Here is a 19,574-nt window from a genome sequence, read left to right as displayed (position 1 = left end):
AACACAATTTCTCTTTCATGAAACCATATTGACTCTGCTTGATTGCACCATGATTTTCTAAATGCTGCTACTTCCTTAATAGGTTCCAGCATTTTCCCAATGACAGATTTAGGCTAACTGGCCTTTGGTTTGCTGCTTTCTATTTCCCTCTTTTTTTTTGAATAGAGACTTTGTGGTTTTCCAATCTGCTCGCACCTTTCCAGAATCTAGGGAATTTTGGATGATTACAATGAATGCTTCTACTATCCCTGTAGCCACCATAGTAAATAGTTTCTCTGTATGTATCCTATCAAATCCCTTTATACTTTTGAATACAGTACTCCAGATGGGGTCTGGCCAGGATTCTGTACAACTGAAACATAATTTCCTCCATTTTTGTATTTCAGACCCACTGAAATAAAGACTAACGTTCAGAATCAGGGCATTTGCCCAACATGGCTGGGCTGGCTCTCTAAAGGAGTATTCAGTTTAGTCCCATTCTCTTTGGTTTAATCATGCTATTTTAGCTTATTCATTAAATATTTTACTTTTCTAAAAGCTAGTAAGGAGTCTACTTTCCTACTATTTCTGGCAGGGCTTGCATATCCTAACAATCCTCTGAGTAATAAAAGAAAAAAACTCCCCTAACTTCCCCATCTTGAACACTTTCATACAGTTTTAATTTCGTAATCCTGCTACAAACACTTCCCATCCTTACTGTGGAATCGTTTACTGTAGAATGAGGACGAAATAATGATTACAAAAAAAGCTATAAATTGTTATACTTAAAAAACAATTAGCATAGCGTTATGTCTTTTTAAATGAAAGCAAAAAACTGCGGATGCTGGAGATCCAAATAAGCTATTTGCAAGCAAGCTACCCAAGCTCCACAGTGATGAACCGCGAGTACCCGACAGCGCAGCCACTGATATCTCCACGTGTCTTTAGCAGCCTAGCTTCCCACACACACATTCACTTACACTCTCCCTCTTTATATTGCCGCTATTCCTTGCGGAATTCTTTCCCACCGTTTACGCAATTCTAGGGAAAAGATCACTTCCGCCGGATTGCGCATTGGGGGGAGGATTGGAGGCTGGGAATCTCTTCCGGGATTGCGGTGATTTTGTTGGGGGGAGGAGGAGGAGGAGGAGGCGGCGGCAGAGCGCGGCTGGCGCCTGGAATGTGAGGAATTCCGTGCTGGCAGCGCTGGAACGTTCGGCGCCTTGGGATTCGGAGGGGGCTGGGCTCGGGCGCGCGGCTGGTGCAGGAGCGGGCGGGGCTGTTCACAACAGGGTGGGTGAGTGAGTGAAGCTAGCGCCGAGCGCTGCTGCAGTTGCTGGGGTCCGGGCATCGCCCCACCGGCTCACAGGGAAGAGCATCAGCGGAGGACAAACTGGGGAAAGGGATTGCGGCAGAAAGCCGGAGGCGGACCTAGATCCTTGAGTGACTGCGGCTTCTAGTGGGCAGACCTGGTTTTTAGAGCTGACTGAAAGGACGCGGGGAGAGAGAGAGAGAGGAACGGGAAACAGTGTGAGTGGAAAATAACCGCGACGACGTTAAAAATAATGAGAGATGCTGAAGGGAAGGAGATGCGGACATGCAGCGGGAAACGCAGCAAAACCCTTCCTGAGGGAATGTTAGTTTACAAAAGGGCAAGAATGTAGCGATGGGTTAAAACGTTAGTATTGCAGTGTAAAGATTTTGAATAACACCCAGCGGTACTGCGCCACTTTAAATACTGCATCGATAGCAATCAGATAGGAAAAAATATCAGGAGATAGCTGCTCGAAAGCGAGAATCCGCAAAGCTAACTCAATTGGAGAGAAGCTGCGGATAAGACTTGGATCTAGCGAGCTGAAGTGTGTGTCAAGGCAGCACGGTGGAAAAGGTTGAGAGAGTTGGCGATGTTGTGGTTGATACCATAGAGAATCTCAACGCTTTCCTTTAAACCGTCGAGTGCGATTGGGATCTGGCAACTGCAGTCTTGCCGAGTTCCCTGTATTTATTAAAGATGGGGCCATTTTTAAATTAAAGTTAGACATCAGGAGGAAGGTTGTAAACTCCGTTTAAAGGGGAAGGCGAGGTTGCTGATTTGTGCTGCGTCGGATCACCTTTGTTTTGGGCAGATTGTGAAGGGCGTTTTGCTGTGGATAAGACGACTGGGGCAGTATCAAAACACAAATCAGTTTAAACAGCGTTTACAGAAATGTGCAAAAACCAGTGGGCTGAACGTTTACATAGTGGTAAACAGAGCCAGCAGAGACCTTATGGGTCATTCTTGCTTCTATCTCGCTTGCCTGTACTCGCAATTCGTTCCGTACTCCATCTGCTGCAACCTGATGATTTGTCCCTGCACCTTTTTGGTGGATCTCCCTGCGGGGCTATTAGTTTCATGTTACCGTCCAAATAACGGACCCATCTGCCTTTGGGTCTGTAACTGGCTAATTGACTCTCCCACCCCCCTGGAAATAAGAATTAGCGCTATTCGATTTCAAGTATCTCCGATTGTCGTGCGTCTCTGTTTGTGCGGAGGACCTGGTCTGGTGTATTTTATTGCAATCAATTGAATTGGTTTTTAATTTCTCCACAGTTACAAAGCTACTTGTACCTCACCTTCTATTAAAGCGGGGTCATAACGGTACCCATACCTTTATAGCTTTATTGGTCGGGTAGATAAGTGATTCATTTGAAATGTCGGTGTTATTAGTTATGGAAACACGCCTGAGTTGTCTTTCCATATTCCTCGCGAGCATGTATTTTTAATGTAGGTTGTTTCAGCATGTTGTGGATTGATTATATATAGAGCAGCGCTAATCGGCACTGTAATAGTTTGTGTGATTTTTTTGTATAGGCCAGTGCGCTGAGAAGAATGCAAAAAGATGTTCGAGTTCATTTCAACTTCGATTAACGCGAAATCTGAAGAGATTTCGTTTTGTTGCCCAATACTTAGTGTGTTGCCTCAAACACGAGTAAGTCCAGCTTCTACGCATGCTGACTCTTCGTTCTTTCAGACTCCAGATGTCATTAGTCCAAATGGAATTACATCGCAGGCTTTACTGTGGTAAAATATCGCTTGAATATCCCTTTCCTTCAGGCTTTGCATAATAAGTTAAAGAACGTCATTGCCAAGATTTACTTTTTGGTCCCTCTTTAGCATTATGAAATGAACTAATTTGTTCACAGTAATCCGTTTACTTTTTATCCATTCACGGGATGTGGGGCTTCGCTGGCTGGACCAGCACTTATTGCCCAAATACCCTTGAGGTGGGAAGCCTACTTGAAGCGCTGCAGTCCATGTGGCGTAGGTATACCCACAGTGCTGTTAGGAAGAGAGTTCCAGGATTTTGACCTAGGGACAGTGAAGGAACAGTGATATATTTCCAAGTCAGGATGACAAGTGACTTGGGGAACTTCCAGGTGGTGATGTTCCCATATATCTGTTGCCCTTGTCCTTCTAGGTGGTAGTGGTTGCAGGTTTGGAAGGTGCTGTCTAAGGAGCTGTGGTGAATTCCTGCAGTGCATCATGTAGATGGTACACACTGCTGCTACTGTGTGTCGGTGGTGGAGGGAGTGAATGTTTGTGGATGTGGTGCCAATCAAGTGGACTGCTTTGTCCTGGATGGTGTCAAGTTGCTTGAGTGTGGGAGCTGCACTTATCTAGGCAAGTGGAAAGTATTGCATCACAGTCCTGACTTGTGCCTTGTAGATGGTGAACAAGCTTTGGGGAATAAGGAGGTGGGTTACTCGCAGTTAGTGAGAAGTTAGATTTTAACACAGCAAATTTGTAAATCTCTGTGCTTAAAAATAAACAGTAAATACATTTGTAAATGTGGTAGAACATAACATTTTACCAGTAACTTAGAATCCTATAAAGAGATTTGTTTCAAGCAATTTTGATAACTACAAGTGACAAGTACATCCTGCACCCAAACCCTGGTGAAATATAAAATTATAGTAATTGCTTGGAAATTGGCAATAGAAAGATGTAATGATAGCAAAAAGAAACAATATGGCCTGCTTTGAAAGTATAAGTATGTTAGATGGCTGCATACTGAGCATGTCTGTTAACCAGATCATAAGTCCTTTCTATCTGTAAAGCAGAAAACTGCGGATGCTGGCAGCCTGAAATAAAAACAGAAAATGCTGAAAACTCGATTTCTCTCCACAGATGCTGCTAGACCTGCTGAGTATCCCCAGCATTTTCTGTTTTTATTTCCTTTTCATCTGTGATTTTCTCTTGAATCATTCATAAAATTATTGTAATTTCCCAATTTATACCAGTTTTACACCTTCAAGTGCAAAAAGTTAATGCATCACTGAAAAGCTAAATTATTAAACTTGATAATGGACAGTTAGTAGCCTGAATTGAACTACTCCTGTTCTTTTCTCCTGCACCCACCCCCACCCGGATTAAACCCTTAGTTTGTAAATTGAGGAAACTGGTGTAATGGGTTTAGGGGAAGGGGGCACTTTAATTTCCTTCAGGATTTTTGTTGATTAGTGGGTTTTCACTGAATATGCTGTTTCATTTGGGAAGCTTGAGATCATGTACATCTAGCTGTTTTGCATGCTATTCAGTCATCCCAGCATGGCCTGTTTGATTGCTGATTTAGATCAACCAGCTGAGTGTGCATGTCTTCAGATCTGGGATTCATATTTTATGTTCTTCTGTTTGGGAGTCAAGTGGTGAGCCATTTCAGTTACTGGGATGTCTTTTGCTTTTTTAAACATTTGTAAAGGGACATTAATGATTAGTATTCTAAATTATAATCCAACTGTACAAGAGTGAAATGCTGGTGAATTAAGAATTCCACCAAATTCTGCTCTGGGCTTAGGTAGCCAAGATTATTACAGAATGCCTAAGATTATGAAAGGACCTTACAATGCAATATACAAGCACTGAATTTCTTCAGGTTGATTTAATTTGGAGCCTGGATAAGCAATTTATTTTTAAAAATGCTGTGGCTTCATGTAAAACAACAGCTTATGTTTATGAAGTGCCTTTAACATAATCATCCCAAGGCGTTATAATGATAAATTAGACATCGAGCCACCTAAGGTGATATTAGGGCAGGTAGCCAAAAACTTGTTCAATGAGTTAGGTTTTAAATAGTATCGTAAAGGAAGAAAGAGGTAAAGGGTCTGAGAGGTTTAGGGAGAGAATTCCAGACCTCAGGGCCTAGACAGCTGAAAGTACAGCCATCAGTGGTGGAGCTATTAAAATTGGTGATGCTCAAGAGGTTAGAATTAGATGACAACAGATATCTCAGAGGGTTGTGGGGCTGGAGCAGATTATAGGGAGGGGTAAAGCCAAGGAAGGATTTGAAAACAAGGTTGAGAATTTAAAAATCAAGACATTGTTTGACTGGATGCCAGTGTAGGTCAGCAAGCACAGAGATAATAGGTGAATGACACTTGGTGTGAATGAGGACAAAAGGGTAGCAGAGATTTGGATGACTAAGTTTCAGGAGGGTCGAATTTTGAAGACGAGTCAAGAGTAGTTGCAATACTGGAGTCTAGAGGTAACAAAGGCATGATCAAGGGTTTCAGCAGCAAATGAGCTGAGACAGGCAAAATCGAATGATGTTATGGAAGTTGAAATAGACACAGATGTGTGATTGGGACCTCATTTTAGGGTCAAATATGGCATCAAGGTTGTGAAAAATCTGTTTATCTTCAGAGTTTTGCTCACAAAAGGGACAAAGTTGGTAGCAACGGAACAGAGTTTAGAGCGGGGAGTGAAGACAATGTCTTTCCAGTATTTAATTGGAGGAAGTTTCTGCTCATCCAGTATTAGATGTCGAATAAGCAGTCTGATAACTTAGTTTGAAGGTGGTGGCGCTGAGGTAGAACTGGATGTCACAGCGTGCATGTGAAAACTCATTCTGTGCTTTCGGATGGTGTCACTGAGGCAGAATGTAGATAAGAAACTGGAGGGGGCTGGGCATAGATCCCTGGGGGAACACCAGAGAGAATGGTGTGTGAGCATGGTTTATAACTTCTACCAGCTTGTAGCTGGGTCTTCAAATTGGTTTTCTGTTCTGTTGTTTCACCTGTAGTGTACTCTAGAGCTTGTTCTGCTTATTGTTTCATTTTAGGATCAACATTCTGTTCAACCTAAATTTTACTGAAAACAGAATCTACGGAGCCACTGTTTATTTATGAATATGGCAGATCGATGTTTATTTTAATCTGCTTTTGCTTTACGTAAACAGCCAAATACAGAAAAAAATACAGGGAAAAATAGACCAGGAGTTCACCTGTCAGCTTGCTATGCTTGATCCTCCTCTTGGATTGGTGTGACAAATTTAATATTTTTATCCTTGATTTCTTCAGGTGTACCTTGCATTTATGTGGCCTCCTTCTACCAACTCCCATCACCATGCCCAAAAAGTGAATACATGCCCTAAAAAGGATATTGCACATTCTTAGTCAAGGCACAATGCAGACATTATTCTGGAGGTATACCTTGCAATTTTAGATGAGAATGATTTGTGAGTATATTGAAGTGCAGAAAAAGGATAATGAAATTTGAGAACATAGTTGGTAAAGGTCTGTATTTCTTTATGGCAGGATGACCTCCCTGTCTCTTGCCTTTAGCAGTGGTGATTGAAAGCTGTGCAGATAGAAAGCGCCTAAAGGGTATGTCTTTGCATGCTTTAAGTCACACTGGCATGCAGAGTTTCAGGCAAAGGAGTTAACAATTGTAAATTCTAGAGGTATTTACAATATTTATGGATGTGAAATGCAAATAGTATGAAATCTTCAATGCTTGTGCATCTTTAAACCAAATGCTGACATTCAGCTCAGAATCCACAATATTGTTCATTTTTTTTCTTCCGTGTTGATTAAAAACATAATTTATTCCATCTCCTGCTAAATTAAGCTTTCGAATCTTTTTCATCGGTATAGGCAAAATAAAACCTTAAGAACAACCAAAGGTGGTCTCATCTATACCTTTGTTAACTTTTTAGACTTGAGCATTTCAGTGCACTCCTGGCCCAGCCACACGCCTTCCACTCTCCTTAAACTTGAGGTCATCCACAACTCTGTTGCCTGCTTCCTCATACCCATCACCTTCAGCTTACTCTTGTGCTCACAGACCTGCATTGGCTCTTGGTTAAGTAACATCTTGGTTTTAAAATTCTCATCATTGTTTTCACGTTCCTCTGTTGCCTCATCCTTCACTACCTCTGTAATCTCCACAAGCCCAACAAGCATCTGAGATACCAGTGCTTCTCTAATTCTGGCCTCTTGTGCAATCCTGATTTTAAACACCCTATTATTTGTGGCTGTACCTTTAGCTGCCAAGGCTGTAAGTGCAGACATTTCCTCCTGGAACTTCTGCTTCTCTACCTCTCTTTCCGCCATTAAGACTCTCCTTAAATACCAAAGTTTTGGTCATCTGTTACATCTTATGTAGCTCAGTGTCAAATTTTGTTTGATAACGCTCCTGTGAAGTGCTGTGATACACTTTACTGCATTATAGGCTCTGTACGAATACAAGACAGATCCCTAAAGTACAAGTAAGTACGCTACAAAACCGCTACCTTCACCCACCGCTCAAAAGTGACTTCATACATAATATTTGCAATTAGACCTGCAAATCAAGTTTTGGTGTCACATATGAGACAGCACCAACCTAGATTGTGAACAACTGCTCTCCTTGATGGACAATTCATCAAAGCATTGCAGAAATCCATCAATAAGTTGTTGATTATTGAACAAATGCGCTCCACTTTCAAGCTGCAGTTTGACTATTATTCAGACTCCATTTTCTCAATGGTGGGAAAGTGATTCCTGTTGAATCCTTGATATAAAGGGGTGGTAAACTCTTAGCTTCATGCAAAAAAAAAAAGTCTGGGTTATTTAAGAATTCCTTGTCTTGATTTTGTCTAAAATAAGGCTCTATTTCTGCCCCTGGCTCAGCTCATCTGCTACTGAAAACCAATTGCTGCTGTTGTCATCTCCACACTTGTCATTTTCAATGCTTCTTCTGGAAGGCGACCCATTCTTCACCCACTAAACTAGTTGGTCTAAAACCCTGTTCACATATCCTATTCCACAACAAGTCCAGCTCACCCATGACCTGTGTCCTCACTGTCTTGCATTGACTTCCAGTCCTTCAGTGCCGCAGACTTTAAAATTATCATCCTTATGTTTAAATTCTTTTATGACCTCATTCCTCCCCATCCATGTAATTACTTCTAGCTTTGAAAATCCATCCCCATTCCTCCAAATTCTTCATTGCTCTGACTCTGGTCTCATACCTGCCCCCCTTTCGCTTTGCCCAACCATTCCTTCAGCCTGAACCCATATTTTTAAATTTTCCCTCTAATTCCCTCGGTTTCTCCACTTTTTTTTTCGCCTTTAACACTTTGTTTAAAACATACTGCTTTCATCAAGTGAGGCTCCCCACCGGCATCAAAGTTTTGAGATCTATCACAAAGGTATTTAAACTCAAAACGGAAATTAAAAATCAGAGAGCCAGCCACTCTTGTATTGAGATCCTACTGCATCATGTTAATTAACACAAATGCCAGTATAACTTAATTTTTCCCTATCCCCTTGTCCCAGCTCTAAGTGAGGATGTCACACACTTGTCTCTTGCTTAATGTTACTGGCATAATTGTTTTCAATGGCAGTGTAGTATTCAACAACAACTTGCATTGATGTCACGTCTTTAACTTGGTGAAATGTCCCAACGAGCTTCATTGGAGTGTTATCAAACAAAACTTAATACAGGGCAAGATCAGCAAATTGTGGGACAGGTGACCAAAAACTTAGTCAAAAAGGTAGGTTTTAAGGAATGTCTTAAATAAGGATAGAGAGGTGGAGAGGTTTAGGGAGGAAATTTCAGAGCTCAGGCCTCGACAGCAGTAGTGGAGTGATGAAAATCAGGGATGTGCAAGAGTCCAGAATTGAAGGAGTGCAGAGACTTTGGAGAGTTTAGGGCTGGAGGAAGCTACAGGGAGGGGTGAGGCCCTGGAGAAATTTGAAAACAAGGATGTGAATTTTAAAAGCGGGACACTGCTGGAGTGGGAGCCAGTGTAGTCGTTGAGCACAGGGGTCATGAGTGAATGGGACTTAGTGCATGTTAGGAAACAGGCAACAGTTTTTTGGATGATCTCAAGCTTCAAACAAGGTGGGAGGCCAGCCAGGGGACATTGGAATAGTCAAATCTTGAAGTAATGAAGGGATGAACAAGGGCATCAGCAGCAGGTGTGGTACAGCAAGGATAGAGCTGGATCTTATTGAGTTGACTGTGGGTATTCTTCGTGATGGAAAGGATATGGGGTCAGGAGCTAAGCCCAGGAGCAAGTAGGTCATTAGGTTGAGTAGTCTGTTTTCAGATAGTGGTGTATGGGGTGCCCAAAGACAATGGGCCCAGAGGCAGATGCCTTGTAATTTCCTGCCACTGGCCACATGCTGGTCCCTGCCCATGGTTTTGCTCCCTGATCATTTTTGATCCTCGAGGTTTGGGGGTGGGGAGATAAGCGGTAAGTCTACTATTTGGTTTGTTAAAGGGCCTATTAACGCCCATCTCCACACGCTGACTGGAATTTTCCCATTAACCTACAACCTCTCCAAAGAGGCTGAAACTCAGGCAAGGGTTGGAGGCAGCCTGCTGGTTGCAGACAATGGTGGAGAGGGTCCAGCAGGGGGATCCTCCCCCTTGTCACCACCATAGCTGTTGGCCCATTTCAGTGGCCATCTGGTTGAACGGTTTCTATTCCACAATGATGGCTTGCCAGCTATAGCAATTTTTTTTTAACAAAAAATTTATAATAACTTCAGAGGGCATCCCTATCTTGAAGCCTCCTCTCTCGAAGCCTCCTCTCTCTCTTACTTGCATTGGTAGCTCCCGCTTCTAATAGTGGCACTGTCGATCTGAGTGCTAACTGGCCTCCTACTGGCAAATCTCCAACCTTAGGAATTGGGCGGGGATTTAGACTGTCTCCTCAAAAATTGCCCACTGGGCCGCAACAGCAACATGTGTGGGTTCCTTACCTGCATTTCTTCCTGATGGCAATATCGGGACCCACAAATGAAAATTATGCCCAATCACTTTGGTTTTTGCAGTATTTAATTATAGGAAAGTTTTACCAATTAGTGTGCCAAATTGGAGGCAGTGGAAAGGTCAAGAGAAGTGGTGGTAAAGTAGAGCTGGCTGACATCATACATTTGGAACCTGACATGTTTTTAGATGAGGTTTACAGTGCCATGTTATCAACAATGGTGTTACAGAGTGGCATAAAAGCACAGTAAAGATTTGTTTGGTTTGATTTGCAGTTTGTGAGGAGACTGAGGGTAGCATGTAGAGAGGTAAATTAAAGTAGAAAACCCAGTTGAGCTACTGGTTCACCATTAAGCAGGGATGGTTTTATAATGGGAATGGGTTTAATGGCAGAACGCATGTTGTAATTGCTCATTATTCTCTCATCTTTGTTCACCCACCGTAGTGGTGTCATTAACTGCAAGATAATTGGAACTGTCTCTACAGATTTGCGTTGATGAAATGTGTTGTGCTTTCATACATTAGCCATAGCTGCACTGAATAGCCTGTGTTTTGGTTTGATTGTATGCAAGAAAACGTAAGCTGAAAAATGATCTCTTACTGTTTTCTTTATACTGAATTATCAAATTATTTGAATTAAGCAATGTTTTTGCTCAAAACACTGCTGAATTATCAGTTGATAGTGTAATTACTTTAGGTTACTCACTTATATAGATGTATGCCAATAGCTGTGTGCATGCTCCACAAGCAACAAAGCAATTAAATAGCATGTTAATCTGTGATTGGTGGCCTTAGTTGAGAGGGGAATGTTAGTCAGGATGCAAAGACAACCCCCTGCTCTTCTTTGAATATGGTGCAAATGTACAGAAATTTGTGCAATAATTTGGGTGGGACACTTTCAGGTTTCAGTAGTTCTTGACTGACCAGATATAAGTTATAAAAGATGCTTAATTTGCTAGAATCATTGGTGGTATCCTTCAGTCTGCATAAGAAGATGGACATGCAACAAATAAATCCATTGAGGATGGGGTAGTTTCACATGGTGCACTTTTGCTGATGGCTGAAAAGACCGATCCATGAGAGACAGGCCCTGCCACAAGTGCCAAATGTGAAATGGTTAACAGGTGGTGGTGTGGGTTGTTATTTTGGTGTTGGCGTCTGTTGCCAAACTGCTGTAGCCATTGCTCATGATGGTGGTGCATGTCAGCCCACAGGTGATGTCGCAATTTTCTTCTGTTGTGTCTCCCGTTTGCAAAAATTGATGTTTAGTGCCATTTACTAGAAGGGCTTACTCTATGGTACAGGTTGCCAAAGATAAAATGTGAATGAGCAAATCCTTTGCATTTGTCTTGAACCACTTCTACTTGTTGTGTCAAAGATATAGGATTCAAAGACAGACATTATAGTGTTGTTTGATCATAGCTGCCCTTCTCAATAATGTTACCTTCTGTATAATTTGTAACCTGCCTGTTTTCTGGCTGTCGCTGATTTAGTTTCCTTTAAATATTACATTGGCTGGAATTAATTTAGTTTCTTGAGCTTCTAAGGAACTTGTGACTTTCCTTGCTGTCTCTTTAACAATGTTTGGCATTCTCTAATACTGTTGTCAGTCTGAACAAAGAATTGGCTTAATGTGATTTGAAATCCTCAAACAAGCTCTTTTTACCCTGTTTGATTAAAATTTAAGGGAACAGAAAATTCTCATTTGATTAGTGCTGTCTCCTGTTGTAATTCCTGATTTTGGGTTGTTAAATATTTTTAATTCTAAATGACTCGGATGCTGAGAGAAACAAATCTTGTAGGAACAGATGTTGTATGAAATGGTGTTCACAGAGCCCACTTTGGTGTCATCGTATTCTGGCTGTGTTGAGTCAACGATTAGTCAACCCCCTTCGTTCTGTGGTTCACAATGACATGATTTGAGAAAACACGAGACACTTGATAGTGTGACATCTGGAACAGACTTTATTCGTGTACAGCACAGGTGATCAATCTAGTACAAAGGAATAGCCTTGGGCTTCTCTCTCTTTTCAGCTATGCAACGCTGTGAAAAAAACAGCTTATTTACCTCAGTGCACTTACTTCAAAGACTCATTTCACAGATAAGACCTCATGATCTATCTGTTCTTGTGTCCCTTCCAGAACAGCTTATTTACCCAACATCCAGTCTCTATCATGATTAATTGATTTTCTGCCGATGTTTATTACACTAGGCACTAAAGTTATAGTGGTTGATTTTTAAAAAATTCTTTCATGTGATGTGGGCTTCCTTCACTGGCTGGGCCAGCATTTATTGCCCATCCCTAGTTGCCCTTGAGAAGGTAGTGGCGAGCTGTCCTCTTGAACAGCTGCAGTCCATGTGGTGTAGGTACACCCACAGTGCTGTTAAAAACAGATTTCCATGATTTTGACCTAGCAAGGATGAAGGAGCGGTGATATATTTCTAAGTCAAGATGGTGAGTGACTTGGAGGGGAACTTCCAGGTGGTGGTGTTCCCATGTATCTGCTGCCCTTGTCCTTCTAGATGGTAGTGGTCGTAGATTTGGAAGGTGCTGTCAAAGGAGCCTTGGTGAATTCTTGCAGTACATCTTGTAGATAGTACACACGTGGATGTGGTACCAATCAAGCGGGCTGCTTTGTCCTGAACGGTGTCAAGCTTCTTGAGTGTTGTGGGAGCTGCACTCATCCAAGCAAGTGGGGAGTATTCCATTACATTCCTGACTTGTGCCATGCAGATGGTGGGGAGTCAGGAGATGAGTTGTTCATCGCAGGATTCCTAGCCTCTGACCTGCTTTTGAAGTCACACTGAAGCGAATGTTACTTGCCACCTGTCAGCCTAAGACTGGGTATTGTCCAGGTCTTGCTGCATTTGGAGATGGACTGCTTCAGTATCTGAGGAGCCGCAAATGGTGCTGAGCATTGCGCAATCATTAGCGAATGTCCCTACTTCTGACCTTATGATGGAAGAAAGGTCATTGATGAAGCAGCTGAAGATGGTTGGGCCTAGGACACTACCCTGAGGAACTCCTATGGTGATGCCCTGGAGCTGAGATGACTGACCTCCAACAACTACAACCATCTTCCTTTGTGCTAGGTATGACTCCAGTCAGCAGAGTTTTCCACTGATTCCCATTGATTCCAGTTTTGCTAGGGCCCCTTGATGCCACATTTGGTCAAATGTGGCCTTGATGTCAAGGGCAGTCACTCTCCCCTCACCTCGGGAGTTCAGCTCTTTTGTCCATGTTTGAACCAAGGCTGCATTGAGGTCAGGAGTTGAATGCCCCGACGGAACCCAAACTGTGTGTCAGTGAGCAGGCTATTGTTAAGCAAGCGCCGCTTGATAGCACTATTGATGACCCCTTCCATTACTGATGATGGAGAGCAGACTGATGGGGCGGTAATTGGCTGAGTTGGATTCATCCTGCTTTTTGTGTACAGGACATACCTGGGCAATTTTCTATATAGCCAGGTAGATACCAGTTTTGCAGCTGTATTGGAACAGTTTGGCAAGGGTCGCACAAGTCTTCAGTACTATTGCTGGAATATTGTCAGGGCCCATAGCCTTTGCAGGATCTAGTGCCTTTAGTTTCATGATATTACGTGGAGTGAATTGAATTGGCTGAAGACTGACATCTGTGATGCTGGGGACCTCTGGAGGAGGCCGAGATGGATCATCTGCTCGGCACTTCTGGCTGAAGATTGTAGCAAATGCTTCAGCCTTATCTTTTGCACTCATGTGCTAGGCTCCTCTATCAGTGAGGATGGGGATAGTTGTGGAGCCTCCTCTAGTGAGTTGTTTAATAGTCCACCACCATTCATTACTGGATGTGGCAGGACTGCAGAGCTTAGGTCTGATCTGTCGGTTGTGGAATCGCTTGGAATTACTTGCTGCTTATATTGTTTGGCACACAAATAGTCCTGTGTTGTAGCTTCACCAGGTTGACACCTCATTTTTAGGTATGCCTGTTGCTGTTCCTGATGTGCCCTCCTGCATTCTTGATTGAACCAGGGTTGATCCCCTGGCTTGATGGTAATGGTAGAGTGGGGGATATGTCGGGCCATGAGGTTATAGATTGTGTTCGAGTACAATTCTGCTGCTGCTGATGGCCTACAGCACCTCATGGATGCCCAGTCTTGAGTTGCTAGATATGTTCGAAATCTACCCCATTTATCTTGTGGTAGTGCCACACAACATGATGGAGGGTATCCGCAATGTGAATGCTGGACTTTGTCTCTAAAAGGACTGTGCAGTGGTTACTCCTAACGATAACTGTCATGGACAGATGCATCCGTGGCAGGCAGGCTGGTGAGGATGAGGTCAAGTATGTTTTTTCCCTCTTGTTGGTTCCCACCTGCCACAGACCCAGTCTAGTAGCTATCTCGTTTAGGACTCGGCCAGTTTGGTTAGTATTGGTGCTACTGAGCCACTCTTGGTGATGAACATTGAAGTCCCCCACCCAGAGTACATTCTACTCTCTTGCCACCCTCAGTGCAGTCACTTATTTACTTGCACAGGCCTCTCACTGTTTCCCTGGATATTTTAGATAGCTTGTCGCTCTATGACCAGTTAGACCAGTTATAGTTTTGCAGATCAATTTGATTATTAATCCTTCTCTCTCCAATATATCCAACAGGCTGCATCTCTTGGTCATGGATTCAGTATTGTCCAGTTGACCTAGACCAATGCAAGGCTGTAGAATTTCTTTAATCCACATTTTAATGGGAGGTGATTACATCTGTCCTTTCTCGGCAGAATTTTGTACACCATTTATAGTACACTCAGCATCAACACAAAAATAATTTTACAGAAGCACTTCCAACAGAAGCAGTTTCATAATAAACAATGGTTTTCTTGCTGCCGAATTCTCACCTGTAGTAGGATTTTAGCAACAGGAGAGCAGTTGCGTATTGGTGAGACCAATTTCAGCTAACTGTATGACAGGTAAAGAGTACAGACTGAAACAAAAATTGCTGGAAATACATAAGTGCCTGGGCAATATTTTGGGTTTATCAGACTGCAGTAGTTCTTGACTAGCTGATCTCTTAAAAAGATTTAAGTGATAAAGAGAATTAGTTTACCAAAACGTCATCTGTTTCATCTAAGTAATCTAAAGGTTAACAAGAGGACTGTAGAGTAGCACAGCAAGAACACATTTAATCACTTTCTGCTGAACTACGCATTAAATCCACAGGATGACTCTGTGTGCCTTGTCCTACAGAAGAAATTTCAAAGTTTTGCCTTCCTCTGACTCACTTAAATGGTGCAGAATCCAAGACTAAGAGATGTAGCCTGCTAAACAGAGTGCAATAATTCAGAAAGAATTCCACAGGCTGGAAAACAATTTGAAGTGGAGTCTTACAGGCTTGAAACGTTAACTCTGTTTCTCTCTCCACAGATGCTGTTATTCACTCCAGCATTTTCTGTTATTCAATATTTGAAGCTTCCCAGTTGCTCTTGTGCCCAGGCGTTTTGAATTGATGCAACATATTGAAGCTTAACTGTGGCGGTTTGTATTCCTGGCATAACCATAGCGGCCAGAGCATTACCAACAACAGCTTCTCTTCTTACTGCCACACCATGACCTTAGTAGCCCTCCAAAGATCCATTTTGAATTCCTCTTCCTCTTTAATCTACATGTAGTTCTTTGGCAACATCATCCATTGGCATGGGATCAGCTTCCACGTTTGCACTGGCATCCAGCTCGACTTTGCCACCTCTTTCAAGTTCTTCACTGCTTCTCTGCCATCAGACTAACTTTTTTGTCTTGGGTGAGTTGCAATTACTCTAGCTAAACATTAGAAAGACTGAAGCCAAAGTCTTGTGCTTCTGACAAGGCCAGCTCACCTTCACCAATGGCTTCATCCTTCTGGTCATGATCTCAGGCTGAAATGGACTGAACATAATCTCAATACCCAGTTTGGCTGAGTTAAGATTCTGACCCTATATTGCCTACATCATGAAGGCGCACTTCTACATCCATAACATCACATATCTTCATCCCTACTGCAGCTTTGTCTCCTGTCGAAACGCTCTGTCATAATTTTGTCACTTCTAAACTTGAATACTTCAATGCTCTCTTGACTTACCTCCCATCCTCCATCCTGTTCAATAAGCTTTAGCTCATCTAAATTATGCCCCATATCCATCCCCCACTTATTTCTGCTCGCCACTCTTTACCCTCTGACTTGGCATCAACTCCTAGTCTTCCAGTTTTGCAAATTTAAATTTCTTGTATTTGTGTTTAAATTTTTGTAAGGTTTTGTTCCACCCTCTGTTCCACACTTACCTCTGGAATATCTCCAGTCTTACAAAGCTCCCCTTCTCTGAAAATTTTGTTACTTTGACTCTGGCTTCTTATTTATTCTCCTTTTCCTTTGCCTTCCATTGATCATGTTTTCAGCTGCTTAAACCTCACGCTCTGTACTTCCCTCCCCAAACCCCTCTAATTATCTACTTGTCTCTTACTTTTTAAAAACTCTACTTTCAGCTTTTTTGAAGTGTTGATCACCCTCCCAACCTTTTCTCCTTTGCTTGTGTATCCATTTTTCTTTGTTCTTGTGAAGAGATTTGTGACATTTTCCTTTCATTAAACGGGTTATAAAAATCCAATTTGCTCTTGTCCTTTAGCTGAAATAACGTCAACTCTTTTGTTCTGAACTGTGGAAACCTAGCCACATCTTCTGTAATGTTGAAGATGAAATCTAGAAAGGATTAGGTTAATCTAATCAGATTCAATTGTCTTGCACAGTTACTTGAACTGTTCTGAGCCTAAGAACTAGAAATTGGTTTCTCCACAGTCTGATGAACAGGGCAGTGATCCATTTATGAGATTTATACAAGCTGATATTGCCAACTGTCAAACTGAGCAGAGTTTTATTGAGAAATTTGTACCAGAATTTGCAATAAATTTCTCACTATTTTGCTGCAGTACAGAGGTGAAGGAGTGCCAGTAATTTCCTCTTTCCTGACGTAACTTCAGTGGAATGCCCAGAGAAGTGGCATGAATGGTTACTTACCCTGAGGTTTTCACTGATCTTTTGCCAATGTTCTGTCAGGTGATCAGGGAACTGCCACAGAAATTTTACCCCTATAAACTAACAGCTTGGTACTGTTTTTGGAGAAGGATAGATATGAAACATTACAGTAAGATTTATTTCTGGAATTCTAGAGAAAAAAAATATCTTTTGCCCATACCATTTGATTACCTGCACTTCAAAGCTTCACATGGGGTGGGTGCAGTAATGGCTTAGAGGGTTGTTTGTTTCCAACCAGACTAGCCTTTGGATGATGAGTTCAAAAGGATTTTCCATCAATTGTTTGTAGTAGCTGGAGCTCAACCATGGTGCATGTTTTGGAGTTGCCCTTCTTGGTAATCAGTTTACTGGGGAAAAAAGAATTGACATTTCATGCTCCAATCTTCTCATTGTCTCCAAATTTTTCATTCCTTCCACACCAACCTACTAGGGAATGCCTCAACTGCCTGTTCAAGTATCCTTTCATTAATGTTAGTTTACTTTGGTTCTATGGCTCCAAATTACCATTACTAGTCTGAGCCTTGATGGTGAGTACAAACATGCCATGATTTAAAATGCCCTTGCACAAAGTCCATATCGTGCATATATTCAGCAAGGATTCTAGGTAACAATCTGGAGCAGGAATCCTTCAGTGTTACTTTCCTAAACCAGGTTGCTGAAACCAATTGTAACATCACTGTCACCAACTTGGGACATTCTTTTGACCATGGCTTGGCTACTCAGTGGCCAAACATGCTGAACCATCGGGAGCTTTGATTTACTGTTTTTAAATTGCAGCTCCAGATCAATTGTGGCTTTCATTTTTGATCTATTTAGTATGAGAAAATTGAGCTAACCCCTTTTGTCACGAATAATTAGTTGTACTTTATATGGTTTTAGTGGAATTTAAATACCTGGCTTGTTTGCATGTTCGGTACTGCCTGATCGTCAACTCTGAGCAGTGTTCAATTCCTGAGTATTGCAAAATAAACACTAAAGGTGTGATGAAGCTTTTGAGCCTTGAGGCTTAAATTTCCAGGAGCTTGAAGGTTATCCATTTCTTTTGATCATTCTGACATTAATTTCTGCTGGCCCTCATTTCTGACATATTCCCAGTCATGAATTTTTGATGAATACACTTATTGTAGAAAGCTTCTGTTGTCTGATGACAACAAAGGAAAGGTCTTGCATTTATATAGTGGCTTTCATGACCTCGGGATATCCCAAAGTGTTTTACATCCAGTGGAGTACTTCTGAAGTGAATTCACTGTAATGTAAGAAACACACAGTCCATTAGTGCAAAACTCCGTCAAACAACAATGTGATATTGATAAGATAATTTGTTTTAGGCCTGTTGATTGAGGGATTATCAAGAAATAGGAACTTAACTGATTTCAAAGCGGAGGCTGAGAACTCGTCCCAACATGTCCCAGGAATTTTCACATAGGCGCGAATTGGGAGTGGGCGGTATATGCACGGTTCAGCATTGTGAGATCTTCAGGCTGGGGACAAGTACCCAGTGGGCCTATGTGGGGAAAAATGGCGCAAAAACCCGATCACGGGATTCAGGAGTGGTCTCCGTAACAAGAGGAGACCAGGGACAGGGAGAGATCCCAGAGAGGTAAAGGGCAACTAGGGAGAGATCTCAGTGAGAGAGAGAGAGAGAGAGACAGAGAGAGAGGGGACTTGGGAAGGAGCCACCAGGTGGAGGAAACCACTGGTTGGAACCACCTGGGAGAGAAACCATTTGGGAGAGGAGCAAAGAAAGAGGCTCCAAGCAGTAAAAGTGCTCTGGTTGACAGGCTCAAAGTAGTGAGGGCTCAGGAGAAGCCCTGGAGAATGAAAAGGCAGCGGAAGGTTGGTGACTCCGTACTACTGGCCACTGGGGCAAAGGTAACCCTTTAGAACAGTAGTGTTCTGTTCTGCTTAGCTTAAGTTGTGTCTGAGAATTGGTGCTGGAGTACAGACTCGGGAATCGAGGGGAATGTAATCACAGGAGATGTGATTGAAACCCTGGGACATGAGCCGTCATTGAGGCAGTCCGAGTTGGAGCAGCTTTGAGGGAATTCAGAGGCTTGATCTCCAAAAGTGAAAAGCTTGGAGGAAGACATAGTTTTAGCGATATTGTGTAACTCTCAGTAGATATTAACATCAGGGTATGTTGCTGAGAAATTTGTTGCATCTGCCATGTACTATGCAGTGTAGTGTGTTCAACCACAGTTTGCCTGCTAATTCACATGTAACGTGTCAATTCTGAATGTTAGGGTATAAGATAGATATTGTAATTTGTTTTACTTTTCTGACTGTATAGTAAAGTTTATTTTGTTTGCTCAGAAACCTTGGAATCTTGTGGCTTCATTCATTTAGTAAGTACCTTGAATCTCAAACTTTGTCTACTCTAAACAAAAAGTTACTGGTCCCTAACCAGATCATACCTGGTCTGGTCCAGGATCATAATAGGATAAATATTGGCCAGGACACTGGAGATAATTCCCCTGCTCCTCTTCAAAATAGTGACATGGGATCATTTACCTTTACCTGAGAGTGAAGATGGAGCCTTGGT

At 42.2% G+C, this 19,574-nt stretch overlaps 1 protein-coding gene across 3 annotated transcripts in view; it reads left to right on the top strand.

Annotated features, from left to right (window-relative positions):
- Positions 1-1,284: 1,284 nt before the first annotated feature.
- apbb2b (amyloid beta (A4) precursor protein-binding, family B, member 2b) overlaps positions 1,285-19,574 on the top strand; it is a 377,678-nt gene continuing 359,388 nt past the window's right edge. For all 3 annotated transcript variants that reach the window (XM_041190683.1, XM_041190685.1, XM_041190682.1), the window contains exon 1: positions 1,285-1,509. The gene's annotated coding sequence lies outside the window, so the exon portion shown is untranslated. The remainder of the gene's footprint in view (positions 1,510-19,574) is intronic.

This window comes from Carcharodon carcharias, chromosome 1 (assembly GCF_017639515.1).
Source record: "Carcharodon carcharias isolate sCarCar2 chromosome 1, sCarCar2.pri, whole genome shotgun sequence".
In the NCBI taxonomy this organism is placed as follows: Eukaryota; Metazoa; Chordata; class Chondrichthyes; order Lamniformes; family Lamnidae; genus Carcharodon; species Carcharodon carcharias.
Note: the sequence above shows the minus strand (reverse complement) of the source record. Positions and strands in the feature narration are given on the sequence as shown.